Here is a 14,693-nt window from a genome sequence, read left to right on the forward strand (position 1 = left end):
CACGGCGAGGTTGATTGTCCGCCGGGTTCTATTGAGACAACGTAAGAAAAACGCGTCAAGTATTATTTGTACCACACACGAACAAAAATGACGTCCCCTCTGTGCCGTGGTGCTAAGGGTGTATTTTTTCAACAAGGTAGGTTGCACACACTCGCTGACACATACACTGCACGTCCCAGGCCAAGTCAAACAAGGCGCGCACCATAGGGGCTAAAGTGCTTTTTAACCTTAAAGTGGTTGGGGGAACAGTGCGGACGGTTGACACAAAGTTATTTCAAACTCCTGTGCAAACAGCCCCATTGTGCGCGGTGTTGCAGGCCCCGATCGGGAGATGTTTGCTCATCGGAGGCACCGCTAGCTGCAACACTAAACAGTTGCCTTTTGAAGTAGCCTCTTCCGCCCCGTGCCTCCGTCCCCCATCCACCTGAGTGGCTTGCCTACCTGGATGACTGTGTGTGTGTGTGTCAGTGTGTGTGTCAGTAAGTGTGTGTGTGTGTGTGTGTGTGTGTGCGCGCACGCGTGCACACTTGTGCGTGCACGTGCGCATGCTTCAGCAAACTTTTCACCTATGTGTCAAACAACTCTCAGCAAAGCTCATCACACTACCGTTCATCACATCCTTCCGTAACAGCCCTCGAACAAGCCCGTCCAGTAAAAGCCAGCACCCGTTAAAAAGCCAAACCCCAAGGTTTCCCAGGAAGCGCAGCGGAAAAGCCAGACTGATTAGACCGGACAAGCAGAGCAAAGGGAAAGAAAGACGTAACCATTAAACCCCCACACGTGAAAAGACATCCGTTCTGCTCATCGATCTGTGCAGCCCAAATTGGATCCTGTCTAATGACACCTTCACTGGCGTCACTCAAGCAATCCATTTGTACGGTCCGTTGCGTTGGTTGTCTGGATGGTCCACGTAGTGGATGTCATCCCTTGCCGCCCTGGTGCGTCCTTCGGGGACTTCCCGGCTTGGCATCGACCGCTGCTGCCGTCTGCCCTGACATTTTCTGTTTCTAACAGCGTCTTGCGAGGAATCCCCAGCTTTTTATGGCCTCTAGCATCGGATCGTTTACGTAATCAAGCGTGATTGCGTGTTCGTGTAAAATCAGGGCAAGGAACTAGCGTAATGGCCTCCTCGCCCCCCAAGTCTTGCCCGTCCTTCCAAATGGCCACGAGAACTCTTGATGAGATCGAGTTTCTGCCTGGTTTGGAGGCAAGATTCTTCAAAAGCCCACACTTCATTTTAGTACATGGGCGCCCCCCCCCCCCCCCCGTTATTTTTTTAGGGGGGGGGGGGGTCGGGCCATTTCCATGATTCACTGCCTTTTCAGTTGACGTGATTAATGGATTCACGGTTGACAGTCAAAGCACATATCTCTGGCTGTAACCATAAATGAGCAATTCTGTTTCGGAGAAACGTACCACACCTTTTTCCAGATGCCAACATAATTAGTAAAAGAGCTTTAACAATTTTGTTCGCATTTAACTGAATTCTCAGTGCAAGATAAACAACTAGTGGTTTTTTGTTCTTTTGTACTTTGAAATAATGTTCAAATGTCTTTTTAAGTGGAATAGACACGGTTTTTATTCCCCTTTCCTTCTGCACTCTACATTACCTTGGACCTGAACCCGAACAAAACACAAAAAACAAGGAAATCAGGCTTTTTTGATGTCTCTGTCACCAAAAGCTTTATCAACATTTTATCACAATCGTTCTGATAAGCAAAGCACTGTGTGGACCATGAAAAGTAGAAGCAAAAAAATCAGAATAAAATATATTTTTTTTAAATCCAGGACGGGGACTGAAAAAGAGAAGGCTTAAGCGAGCTTGTTTCACAAAAGGGCCAGGAATCGACCGCCGCAGCCCAGCAGCAAAGCGAGGGCTGACTGATTAAACAGGGCTAAGCTGTTTTCTTAAACTTCTCGCAACAACAACGGCTGGAACGAATCGACGTTTGCCGCTGTCCACCGTTTCTTTCAAACGGGTAAAAAACACTGCCGACATGCATGGCTTGACGGCCGGAGCTTCCTTGCCTGGTCCTGGGGAGGCCGTGGAGGACGATCAACTCGGGTACGGGGGAAAGAAGAAAAGACCACACGAGCCTGATTGACAGGCGATTTACGCACAAGCGGGCTGCACGTGTTTGATTGCACCCGAGTGCAAAGCACTTGCTGTTTGTGTACACACGCCTTGACGCCGCCACTGCACTGGGACCTGCCGTGCTGCTGCTGCTGTTGATGAGGATGTACCCGGGGTGTCCGGGGACAGTTTAGATCTTGCCAACTAAAGAGCTGCTACATATCACTACAAAACAAGGGAAATTGATGAGCTGTGGGCTAAATCAAACTGTGATCTGGAGTAACTGTGGACATGCCGTCAAGAAAACAGCAACCATGGGATGTTTTTGTCGAAAACCTTTTTTTTTTAAATCAACATCTATCAACATATGTTACACTCAAAGCTGCACAAGTACCTGTAACCTTACTAATGTATGTATGCATCGTCCCAATATCCCCGCGCAGAAAAAACAACTGTGGCCAATACTCGATCATAAATAATACAGTCTCTGAGTTTATCTGCAGCGTATCGACCTTACACCTTTGGTAAGTTAGTCTGTAATCACACGTTTTCATTTTCCGCTTGGCTGGAGGCATATTTGTACCTGTCACTCGCGATACACATCACTGCATTGTTAATTTCTCATTTAGCCGTCAAACGCTTCGGGGCGATCAGGACGCCCAGGACGCCGCGCAGTAGGCTGCTGGCGCCGTACTATGATGACTTAGATCTGATACATAATTAGGAGAGTTGCCTCTGTGGTTCGAACTTGCTTGTAGTACAAGTATCAGCCTGGTTGTGACACAGACAGCGTCAGCGTGTCCGCTCCTGGTAGCAACAGCTTGCTTGAGGCGTAAAGCAGCTGCTGTCCTACCAGCTAGATCTAAGACACCATCAGTTCGCCTGCCAGTGGTTTGAACATCCTGGCGGCAGTCAGCACACATCTGGCACCGAGTCTGCAACGGCCCGCAGGCCCGCGCTTGAGGGGAGGAAAAGGTAGCGACCCTGCTGGATGTGCTAACACGCCACATGATCGTAATTATCTACGGGGTGCAGGTGCAAAAGCGTGCAGCCTTCACGCTGCTGGAAAAGTTTAAAGCACACCTAATGGTTTTTCCAAGCGCTGACCACATAAACGCGGAACATAAAAGCTGACAGCTGCTGGGAGGGAGACTGAAGCAGCAAGTCTAGCAAAACTGACACACCTGCAGCGCTATGCTTGAAGGCGGTTACATCAGGGACTGGCTTCCTGGGTGGAATGGGTGGGGAGAGAATGGCAGGAAGAGGGGTGCCAGAGGGTGGTTGGTACATATAGCAGCTACAAACTTTTTCTTGGGGTTAAAAACAACGAACTCTTCTGCAAGAAGACACATTTTCATGCATTTAAAATTATACTTCAGTATTTCTTTTTTGTAATCTTGCTTAGTGCATTGCCTCACGCTGTACATTTCAGTGAAATGAATTCGAAGTTATTTTATTCTTTAAAAGTGAACAATCTAACCTTATCGCGGAAATAAAACACCCCCTCCCCCACAACCTAACACTTCCTCGCCTGTCGCTGTCCTTTTTTTCCTCTGCCAGAAAAGTGAGTGAATGAGGTTGAGTTGCATCTAACCTTTTCGGACGGAAAAGTTTTAAGCGACTAATTGACTCTGTGTTTGCGTCGGGTCACGAGGGTGCGCGCTGCCACTCAGCCTGACAAAATTAGGCCACCCATCGGCCACTAATTAATCAGGGTGCTGGTCCCACGAGAGCTGAAGTAAAAGCACTTTCCTCGATAAAAGTGTCACGCCCCAACGAGGCAGAACAATCAGACATTTCTCGGTGGTCCGGGGTCCACAGCTTTGCTCCAGCGCCGTTTTAGTTGTCGCTGGTTAGATGCAGTCACTGCCTGCCTTCTTTAAAGACAAGTTGGTACTGGCAGTGTTTTGTCAACAGGGAGTTAAATGGAGGATCTAGGATAAAACAGTAAGTACTGGGAAAAAAAACTAGGACTGAGTGGGTAGGTAAAAGGTGCTGGAGGGGGGGGGGGGGAGTACCACAGAAGACTACTTGGGACCTGCAACATTAACAAGACCAAAAAGCCTGGTCAGTCGTCACAAAATGAACTCTTACAAAAATCCCTTTTTTGTGTGCTTATGTCATAACTTTTGCACTGCGGTGTGACGCTTGGAGCCAAATAACACACTGGGTCGAGATTGCCAAGATAGCTGGGTCTGTAAAACGTGTAGGAAAAAAACCACTACAGAAGAATGTTACCCCTCAATAAACCTCACATTTCATTAATCAAAGCAGTGGCCAACGTACGGCCAACACACACCATGCATGGGAGGACCGGCTAATGCCGACATTGTAGGAAAGCCCCGGAAAATTGGGGTGGGGAAAGGTGGGCGGGCGCCCGGCATTCTTGATCGAGGTGCAGTGAAAGTTTAATCTGCATGCATCACCTGCCCGTCGGACCCGGGTAAGAGGCGGTACCTTTGATCTCCCTTCAACTATTAATTAGCTGGCTGGCTAAACAATAGAGCCAGGGTGGCTCGGGGTCAGCGGCCCTCAAACAAGAACGTGCCGAGCTGTCCTTGTGTTGCCCACACATAAGCACAAGCAGGTGAGCTGGACCGTTGTGTTTCGCTAACTCCTTTGGCACGCATATTCTGTAAAAACCCCGCTCGCCCCTTTTTTCTCGCTGAGAGGTCCGTGGCATGCTTCCATGCAATGTTTATAAACTACACTAAACAGGTAAGTTCCACAGCATTCTTCGCGAGCCTTTTAATCGTAGAGCAGGTTAATTCACATCTGCGTAAACAAGGACATAAATCCTCTTATAACTTGTTCTGATGGTCATAAATTTCTGTATCTATTATATCGTAGTCACAAAGATTACAGCCGAGTGGTTGTAAATTAGGAGTGTGGTTTAACGTAGATATGAATAATACATACCGTCTGAACTATTTGTAACATTCAGCTACGTAAATGGTCCATTGTTTTCTGGTAGTCAAATCACAAACCTTTGTGAATTTATCAGTACACACCTTCTGTACTGCGTTATAAAATCCTGAACAGCGGCTGATTTGATTATCTTCCTAAAAGTGTAAGCCTCTCTCTTATCATTGGGGACAACACGGGTACGACAGTGGTAGCCAAAACTCTTATTCAACATTTAGCACAATTACTGCCTAGAAACAAAAGGTCGAGCACCTCAACTCCAGGGTGCAACTTCCTCTTCCAGCTGTTGGCACAACAATTCCGCTCTCACACACCAATCCCGATTTCATTCTCTCTTTCTTTGTCTTTGTCTCCAACTTCAGTGTGATTAGACGAGGGTCACACTGTTCCACCTTCACGTCTATTTCAGTCGCTAAGCTGGTCACTCGAAACAGCAGGGGTCTCAGTGTGGGGATTAGCTAACCCTCCCTGTTTCCCCTGCTTCCCTCCCTCTCCGTCTATCTCTATCTCTCTTTGGTTCGGTGTGATTGTCCGATGATCACCCTGCCACTTCCCTGTCCTCCCCAGATTCCCTTCCGTTCTCTCTCTCTCTGTCTGATTGTCCGAGGAGGTCACCGGCCTAGCCTATACGTGTCCCCTCCCTCCCCATACATGTTCCCCGTTGTTTCGTCCTGCGGTCGCTAAGAACAGCGGAGGCTTAGGAGGTCTGACAGTGTTTGCGGGTTTGTCCAGCGGTGGTTGGGTGAAGCAAGGAGCAAAGAGAGGGCCAGGGAGGGCGAGTTGGCAGGGGACGGCCGCCTTGTGCATGCTGTGGGCGAACCTTTGCTCGTGCTACGTTCTTTTCCGCATTGTCCGGACGGGCAAGGCTGCCCACTTTATCGGTACGCTGGGCTTCTGATGTTTGTTCGTACCTTGTCTCTAACCTGTCCACTGTTTGAAGGGTTCTATGGAGGGTGGACGCGCCGAGGTGAAAAGAGAGAGAGAGAGAGAGAGAGAGAGAGAGAGAGAGAGAGAGAGAGAGAGAGAGAGAGAGAGAGAGAGAGAGAGAGAGAGAGAGAGAGAGAGAGAGAGTGGAGATGAAATATTCGCCCTCCGTCTTCAGTGATTCCTGTTTAGTATAGAGGCTGAGCATTTGATTGGTGTTTTTGTGTTCGAATCTTTGTGTGTGGTTTTTGTGGTTTTTTTGGTGTTTGTTGGCCACATGCCGTGTTTGTTTGTTTGTTTGTTTGTTTGTTTATTTATTTGTTGCTTAACGTCCAGCCGACTACGCAGAGCCATATCAGGACGAGGAAGGGGGGGATGAAGGGGGCCACTTGTCAAGCGATTCCTGTTTACAAATGCACTAACCCATTACTTGTGTCCCAGCAGGCTTTAGTAAAACTAAATTAATACCTACTGGAAGATTACCAGTTTCCAGTATGTTAAAATAGGCTTAACCTATCTACTGCTGGACTTACATCAGAACACTAACAGATTAAACTATACATGAATCGCGAGACAAGCGGCAAGAGAAGAGATTTTTGGAAAAAATACAGGTGAATGAGCAAGAAGGCAGAAAAAAGAAAAGAATTCATGAAGAAAAAGAGAGCATGACAGGAAAGAGGAACCAAAAATCTATCTAACAGCAAACTAGAAAGCTCCTGCGGTTCCAAAAACAGGAGGGGCCTTTAATTTCATAACCGCAGTGCCCCACTGCGGGACCACATGCCGTGGATAACGCTTAAAAGTTGAAACAAAATTATGGTTTTGCACAATACTATAATTATCCCCTATGCAATTTGCAAAAAGAAACTTCTGTTGTTCCAACATGACAACCTTTACGGCATTAACTCAAAGTTGTAACATTGTCATCAGTAATCTACGAACAATTATTATCAAAACGATCACACTTAGCGAAAGTAGCCTACTGAACTGCTACAGCACATGCTCTAATTAACCTTGACACAATAACAAATGTTAGTACTTTTCTCTTCATCTGGCAGGCAACTTGATAACATAAGAACAGCTGGTGTACCTAAACTCGGTATTGGGCCTCCATTCTTATTCACTCAATGAGTTTGTCCACAGTTACCGCCTCACTTTTTCCCCGTCATCACCCCATTTTTGCCCCAGGTGAAAATAAATATCGTGCCGAGAGCTTCTGTCGTTCTCCACATCAATCGAACTATAAAGGTGACACATTAAGATCCTCTTTCGACAACGTGCTAAGGTGTGACGAGAATAAAATGCAGTAGGCGATCAGTTCATGGTCTAAAATAGGCAAGGCTCAAGATCAAGGTCACGTTTTGCAGTGCATTTTACCAGCACACTCACGACTCAAACATAATAAAACACCGGAGATCCATGTGCGTTCGACAGCCGTGGCCGTCCCACCTCTGGCGGCAAAAGACAAACAGCATACACGGCAAATACATACATAGATCAGTTGGCTTCGAGTGCGTGAAAACGACGGCCATATACCAGGGGGAAACATGCCATGCTAAATGCAGCTCGACGGTAGCAATTATCAAAGGCGCTGAGGGTTTGTATGATGCAAAAACCAAACTGCAGCATGGCGTTCAAATACGCGATGTCAACACGGGACCTCGGAACATCACAATAGACGGGACGATCCACTGTCTTTACTCGCCCTCCCATGAAAGCACAAAAACGCTTTGAAACAAACGCCGTAGTCCAGCGATTCAGCTCAACAGACAACAGAGAGAGAGAGAGAGAGAGAGAGAGAGAGAGAGAGAGAGAGAGAGAGAGAGAGAGAGAGAGAGAGAGAGAGAGAGAGAGAGAGAGAGAGAGAGAGAGAGAGAGGAGAGAGAGAGAGAGAGAGAGAGAGAGAGAGAGAGAGAGAGAGAGAGTTTCGTGGTAGAGAGAGGGAGGGAGAGAGAGCTAGAGAGGTTTTGTGGTAGAGAGAGGGAGAGAGAGACAGAGAGAGAGAGCTCGGCGACTGTCCTCCTCTCGTGACGTCACTGTTCTTGTTTGCTAGTGAATCGAACGCAATCCGAGCCCTAGGGCATGTGTTGGCTTAAACGCAGAAATGCCAAGTTGGCAAACCGGGGTTCCCCCATCACACGCTCTCTCCCTCTTCCGACCGTCCTTTTTTCAGGAGCCGCAGTGATGTGAGTGTGGCTCGTCGCCAGCACAGTGACACACACTGAGGGGACAGTTTTCTATCTATACCTCAGCATTCAGCGGCCGTGTTTAGTTAGACTGGAAAGTCAATTTTGCCCCAGGTGTTTTAAAACACAAATTACGGAGGGAAGGCTGGATTCTGCCGCTGTAGACGGCGTCAACGTTTGTGTGGCCAGCCGGCGTAGAGCCGCTCTCTTGTTGACAGGATTCTAATCGCACTCCATATGTCAAAAAACGAAAATGGCACAACTCATTAAAACGTCCCTAACTTGCGCTGATGGGGTCTATGTCAACCAAAAGAGTGGGATTCCCTGTAGGTGGAGTTCCTGGAGGGGGATTCCCTGTATACAGGGAAAACCACAGGATTTAGTTCCTGTAGCGTTTCGCTGATATCGCTGAAAATCACGTGATGCTTGGCGACATCGGTAGAATTTGATGTTTTTCAATCTTTTTTGATATTTCTTAGAAATTCGAGTATGGTTTGCAAGTTTTATTGAAAAACTCCACCCTGTGCGATTCCCTGTATATATAGGGAATCCCCATCTAGGAACTCCACCTACACTGAGGGAATCCCACTCTTTTGGTCGACATAGACCCCATCAGCCTAACTTGCGGTGTTCGTGGTAATCGTACGAAACACCCGCAAATCGCTATTTTCCCCTGCTCGCTACAGACACCATGTCACTGCAAAATGAAATGCTGACGCAAACCGAGACCTACAGCAATTATTTAGGAGAAAATCATTTACGTAACAGAAGAACATGAATCAACCATCACAGTATGCAGTTACAACGACAAACAAAAGAAATAAGCGATTCTACTTGGGGGAAAAAGAGCGAGAAAAGACGCAACATAAGTAACTCCAATCAAGAAAAGGTTAATCTGACTTTCATCAAGGACTGGAAGCAGAGTGCGACAACGACGAACACGATAACAATGTTGATGTTGGTGATAATGGGGTAAACGGAGGCGGAATTTATCGCAACAAGATCGTGTGCTGGCGTACCGGGGTCCGCCGAAACAACGTCACGTACGGAGTGCACGTGCAATAAAACAGCGTGCGCAAGACAGACTGCATCATTATTTTACAACTCTGCCGACAGCGAGCTGGGGGGAAGAAAGAGGAAATAACGAGAGGTGAAGCAGGTCCCTGTAGCACTGGGGAGACATAAAGTTTACGTGAAGTGTGTGTTAGCACTAAGTTACTTTAAACACGCGCACGTTCAACCCGTTCGCCTTAACTGCGCAGCACTGGGGGAAAGGAGACATGTGTCCTGACAAAAAGTAACCAGCCCCTTGACGTTTACATAAAGCGATGGAACATGTCCTACGCTGCAGTCCCGGGTGTCAGGCTCGGTTTCGTGCCCCTTAGCTCGTAACGCTGCGAAAAGAAATGTATATGCAACGAATACTCCAGGCACAGACTCAAACAATTGCACTCTGGCATTGGGCAATGCCTCACGAAACTCTCTCTCTATATATCTGTCTCTCTCTCACACACACACACACACACACACACACACACAACGGACGCACACCTCTTACTCTGTCAGGACATCAAACTGCAATTTTGATGTAACAACCTGTTCACGCTTCCGGTCCTATAAAATCCCTCTTATTTGACAAATCACAATGTCAGTAATCGCACAAATATAGACTCTAATGACATTTCAAAAAGCTTTGCTCTGATCGGTGTCCGTGCGCAAGTCCCGAGTCGCAGAGTCGTGAATACCAACTTGGGAACTGCCGCGGGAAAACAGCGCAGAGTAGGGAAATAAAAGAAAATCCATCAAATGATTGCTTAACAAATCGTCCGTATCATCTTCTACATCGGATGTTTTTCAATAAGGTAAAAGCGTTTTCTGATTGAAATGATACAGCCATCATCACTGAAATAGGCCTCTGGCTCGATGAGTCGGGTTAGCAAAACAGTGCAAGTGACTACACGAGGGTGTGGAAACGGCTTCGAATCGATCCCCGTAAACAAAAAACTTAATCAGCTAGTAGAGGAACTGGCGTTTACGGTCAAAATCCCAAAAATGACAGCGACCATCGAGACTGTAATGGTTTTTCGGTAGGGCGACCTGTTATAGCAAACAGCATTATCCTGTTTCAACAATTTATTTTCGTGCTTGGGGCATGTATTCTGTTAAAAAAAAAGGGGGATTGCAACAATTGATTTTGCGCTTAAAAGAACGATGGAGAAAAACCTGATAACGACTTCTGAAACCCAAACGGGTCTACAGTGCAGAGCAACAAAGACGACAAGCATCAAGGCAAGGTAATTCTCAGATTGTTGTTGGTTCAAGCAATCCCAGGCATCAAGTGCGATCGATTCTGCTCATACCTTTTTCCACTTCTCTCTGGCTACAGTATTGTGACCAAGGCACCTGACCTCTCAGTCCCGGCGGGCCGGTTGAGCCGACTCTAACTCAAAATCCGACATGTAAGATCCGGGAGGATATGAGTACAGCCGTTAGAACTGTTGAAGCGAGTGGGAGATGGTGGGGGGGGGGGGGGGGGGGGGGGGGGGCTTATTTCGGAGAGAGAGAAAATGAGAGAGGTTTTGGTGGACTGGGATTTGAATAGCTTATTGCTATTTGAGGGGTTAGAGGGCGAGCAGAAAATCGCTTTTGACACCACGCTAACTTCAGATCCATGTCAATTTTTATGAACTACTGGTGGTCCTTTCAGGCTTCGACTCTTTCTCTGCCTCTGTCTCATTAATTCGGCGGTTGGCCGTATGTTAGACACTGGACCAACGGCTTTTTTGTTGTTAGCACTGAGCTTACTTGTCGTCCAAAAAGGTGACTAATAAACTCGGGACAGAGGCCACCCTATGTTCTCGCTCCCATTATCCGGTAATAAAACTCCCACCTCGTCAATTTGGAAGCTGTTCGATCAGTTTTTCACCTTCCCCTCTCTCCACGCCGAGAACAAATAGAAGAAAAAAAAACCTAACGCCTGAAATCACTGCAGGGAAGAGGGGACTGGGTGTGGATATTATCTTGGGAAAAGAGAATTTGGAAAACAGCTTCTGGTGCAATTTCGTGAAGGGCTGGGTGGGGGAGTTCGGAGAGGGGGTGCCTGTACGAAGGAGGGGGAGGGGAGGGGTGACAGAGGAGTATGCTGAAAATTGGACCACAAATATTGCGAACAAAAGGCAAGGGGATTCGTGAGCATGTCCCGGTGTAATTTTATCTCCTTCAGTTCGTGTGGTTTTAAAAGAAAGAAAAAAAATAATTGTTGTAGAATTACTTTCCAGACAGGGACAATAAATGCACACAAAAAACACAAAATAATAATAATAATTGTCAGTAAGTACTGGTGTCACATGACTGATGTGAACCAGTTGATTGGCTAATGGCGATGCGCTTAAATCTGTTAGAGTGCGCTAACTTTTCCACAGAGCGTATTCTTACGCCCTTTGCCAAAGCGAGACTGTACTCTCATCCTCAGAATTAATTAATGACATGTAGCTTATATTCTTCACTTTACCAAAAAATAACCATACATTTCCTGCGGCTCAAAGCAGAAGTTTTTTTTCCTGACAGATCGCAGGCGCCTGTGCCACAGTTGAGCCCACTGATCTAAAAATAGAAGCGGCTGTATCTCTTCCACAAATGGTCTCTTCTCGTTTTGACTTGCAAAGATTCTTCTCATATGCCGTGTTAGTGGCATGTAGCTTATTAACCACATTACTAAATGATGAGTTAGTGTAAAATTCCCAGCGGCAAACAGAAAACACAAGTGTTATTCCAATAACGTATCAGCTAGACTCAGTTATATTAGACTACACTGAAATACGACTGCATCAGTTCAGTAAATGAATGGTTTCCGAATTATTATTTCAAGGCAACAACAATCGGAATCGAAAACGTGTAGGGTTAAGAACGTTCTTACCATGTATAAAACTTATTACCAGCCTGCCTCATGCGTGCAGACGAGCAATTGTTGTTTTTGAAAATTTTATGAGACTGCAGTGCAGTGCCGTGGTTCGATTGCCCTAGCCGCATAGCAGACGACATAAACCCCGCAGCAAATTAACATGTTGGGCAAATGTGAACAAACAAACGATGGGGACATAATACGTGTAGGGTTCACAGCATTCTTACAGTTCATATTACCAGTCTCCCCGATGAGTGAAGATACAACACGAGAAACATGCCACATTTACTTTGAAAATGTGCTAACCGTGGCCTTGGCCGGAGTCAATTCAAGGGGCAACACTCTGCACAGTCAATCTGTCGAAGCACGATGAAGGTTTCGAATCGCAAATAACTAAGAGCACAGTCTTTTTTCCGAGTTTAAATGAGGTCTCTATGAAAGATCATCACTTTTTAGCTTAACGCTACACTGGAATTTACCAATAGAAATCAAAACAAGAGTTTGCGTGTGACGAAAGCACGACACACTTGAGACAGCCCACACAAAAGTAGATATGACACAAACCTGACCACACAGTTACGCCTATTCAAATGCGCGTTGCAAAATGTGCGTTTTGAATCTTCTTTTTTCTCTGGCGGTACTGACAATATCGTTATTGAAACAATCCCAGTGCACTAAGGGATTTATAGAGCAAATCTCGAAAATAATTATTGAACGAAGCGCACTGAATTTTCTCGATTTGCTCTATAAATCCCTTAGTGCACTGGGATGTCTCAATAACTTAAATAATAATAATAATAATAAACACATTGTACTTTTTTTTTATAAGTTTTTTTAAAATAAACAACAAGACAAACTCAACCAAAGTTATTTCCAAATATTCAAACGCGAACACCTCTCAGTTGTCATTCCGTTCGCACACTGTGACTTTTAAGTGACACCCTGAACATTTTCTACCCTACAGTCACAAATCGTGTGAAATGGGGAGACCACCCTTGGTTCTTCTGACCAGTGTGCCGGGTGGTTCTATGAATAAAAAAAAAGAGAGTAGTTCTACGCCCGGGCAATAAAAATACAAGAGAAAGAAAAGAAAAAACCGACAATAATTCACTGTTCATTTGCATGCCATAAAGGCGAGTCGAAGAATGACAAGGGGTGCGAGAACAGATTAAATTTGTGACGCAGGGGGTGTTTTATGCCTTTGCCTGTCATGTCTGTCTGCCTATTAAAAGGGGGAAAGCGACAATGGACTCCCTGCTGTCAAAGACTAGAAAAGAAATCCAGCATGGGACGAAAAGAGAGTGGGGGGTAGGCATACAGCGGGGTAAAATATGCTGGTTTCGAATAGACGAGGAAAAATGATGATGGATTTGACGTGGTGCTAAGGTTTACAGCAGGGTATTAAAATCCTTGTTGTTTGTATCCCTCTATAAAGACAGTTAGGTTCCTAACCGTGTATTGCTTTTTATATTTAGTCAAGTTTTGACTAAATATTTTAACATCGAGGGGGAATCGAAACGAGGGTCGTGGTGTATGTGTGTGTGTATGTGTGTGTGTATGTGTGTGTGTGTGTGTGTGTGCGTGTAGAGCGATTCAGACCAAACTACTGGACCGATCTTTATGAAATTTGACATGAGAGTTCCTGGGATTGATATCCCCATACGTTTTTTTCATTTTTTTGATAAATGTCTTTGATGACGTCATATCCGGCTTTTCGTGAAAGTTGAGGCGGCACTGTCACGCCCTCATTTTTCAACCAAATTGGTTGAAATTTTGGTCAAGTAATCTTCGACGAAGCCCGGGGTTCGGTATTGCATTTCAGCTTGGTGGCTTAAAAATTAATTAATGACTTTGGTCATTAAAAATCGGAAAATTGTAAAAAAAAATAAAAATTTATAAAACGATCCAAATTTACGTTTATCTTATTCTCCATCATTTGCTGATTCCAAAAACATATAAATATGTTATATTCGGATTAAAAACAAGCTCTGAAAATTAAATATATAAAAATTATTATCAAAATTAAATTGTCCAAATCAATTTAAAAACACTTTCATCTTATTCCTTGTCGGTTCCTGATTCCAAAAACATATAGATGTGATATGTTTGGATTAAAAACACGCTCAGAAAGTTAAAACAAAGAGAGGTACAGACAAGCGTGCTATCCTTCTTAGCGCAACTACTACCCCGCTCTTCTTGTCAATTTCACTGCCTTTGCCGTGAGCGGTGGACTGACGATGCTACGAGTATACGGTCTTGCTGAAAAATGGCAGCTACTTGACTAAATATTGTATTTTCGCCTTACGCGACTTGTTTCTTTGTTCCACTTTAGTTTCCCCTATTTCTTTAACTTGCAGCGCGCTTGCATTGCCCTGCACTAAGTTACATGTCGTGCGCCCTTGAAACCACAGAAGCTGTCCCGGACCGTACCTGTCATTACCGTTCATTTCTATGCACTAAGCTTAGAATGACATGCCGAATGCAATCTCAACACACCTACGCCATGCTGATTCTGTTAACTTCAAAAATAAATAAGAACAAAAATCACCACCCTATGGTTGAACAATTGTTAAAACGGTTCATACGGGAAATAACGCCGATGTACTCGGGTGGACATCACAGTAGAAACACATACTTGTATAGTGAGGAATCTATTCACTGAGAAAGGCTCGGTGGGATAAGT

The sequence above is a fragment of the Littorina saxatilis genome, linkage group LG17 (genome assembly GCF_037325665.1).
Source record: "Littorina saxatilis isolate snail1 linkage group LG17, US_GU_Lsax_2.0, whole genome shotgun sequence".
NCBI lineage: Eukaryota > Metazoa > Mollusca > Gastropoda > Littorinimorpha > Littorinidae > Littorina > Littorina saxatilis.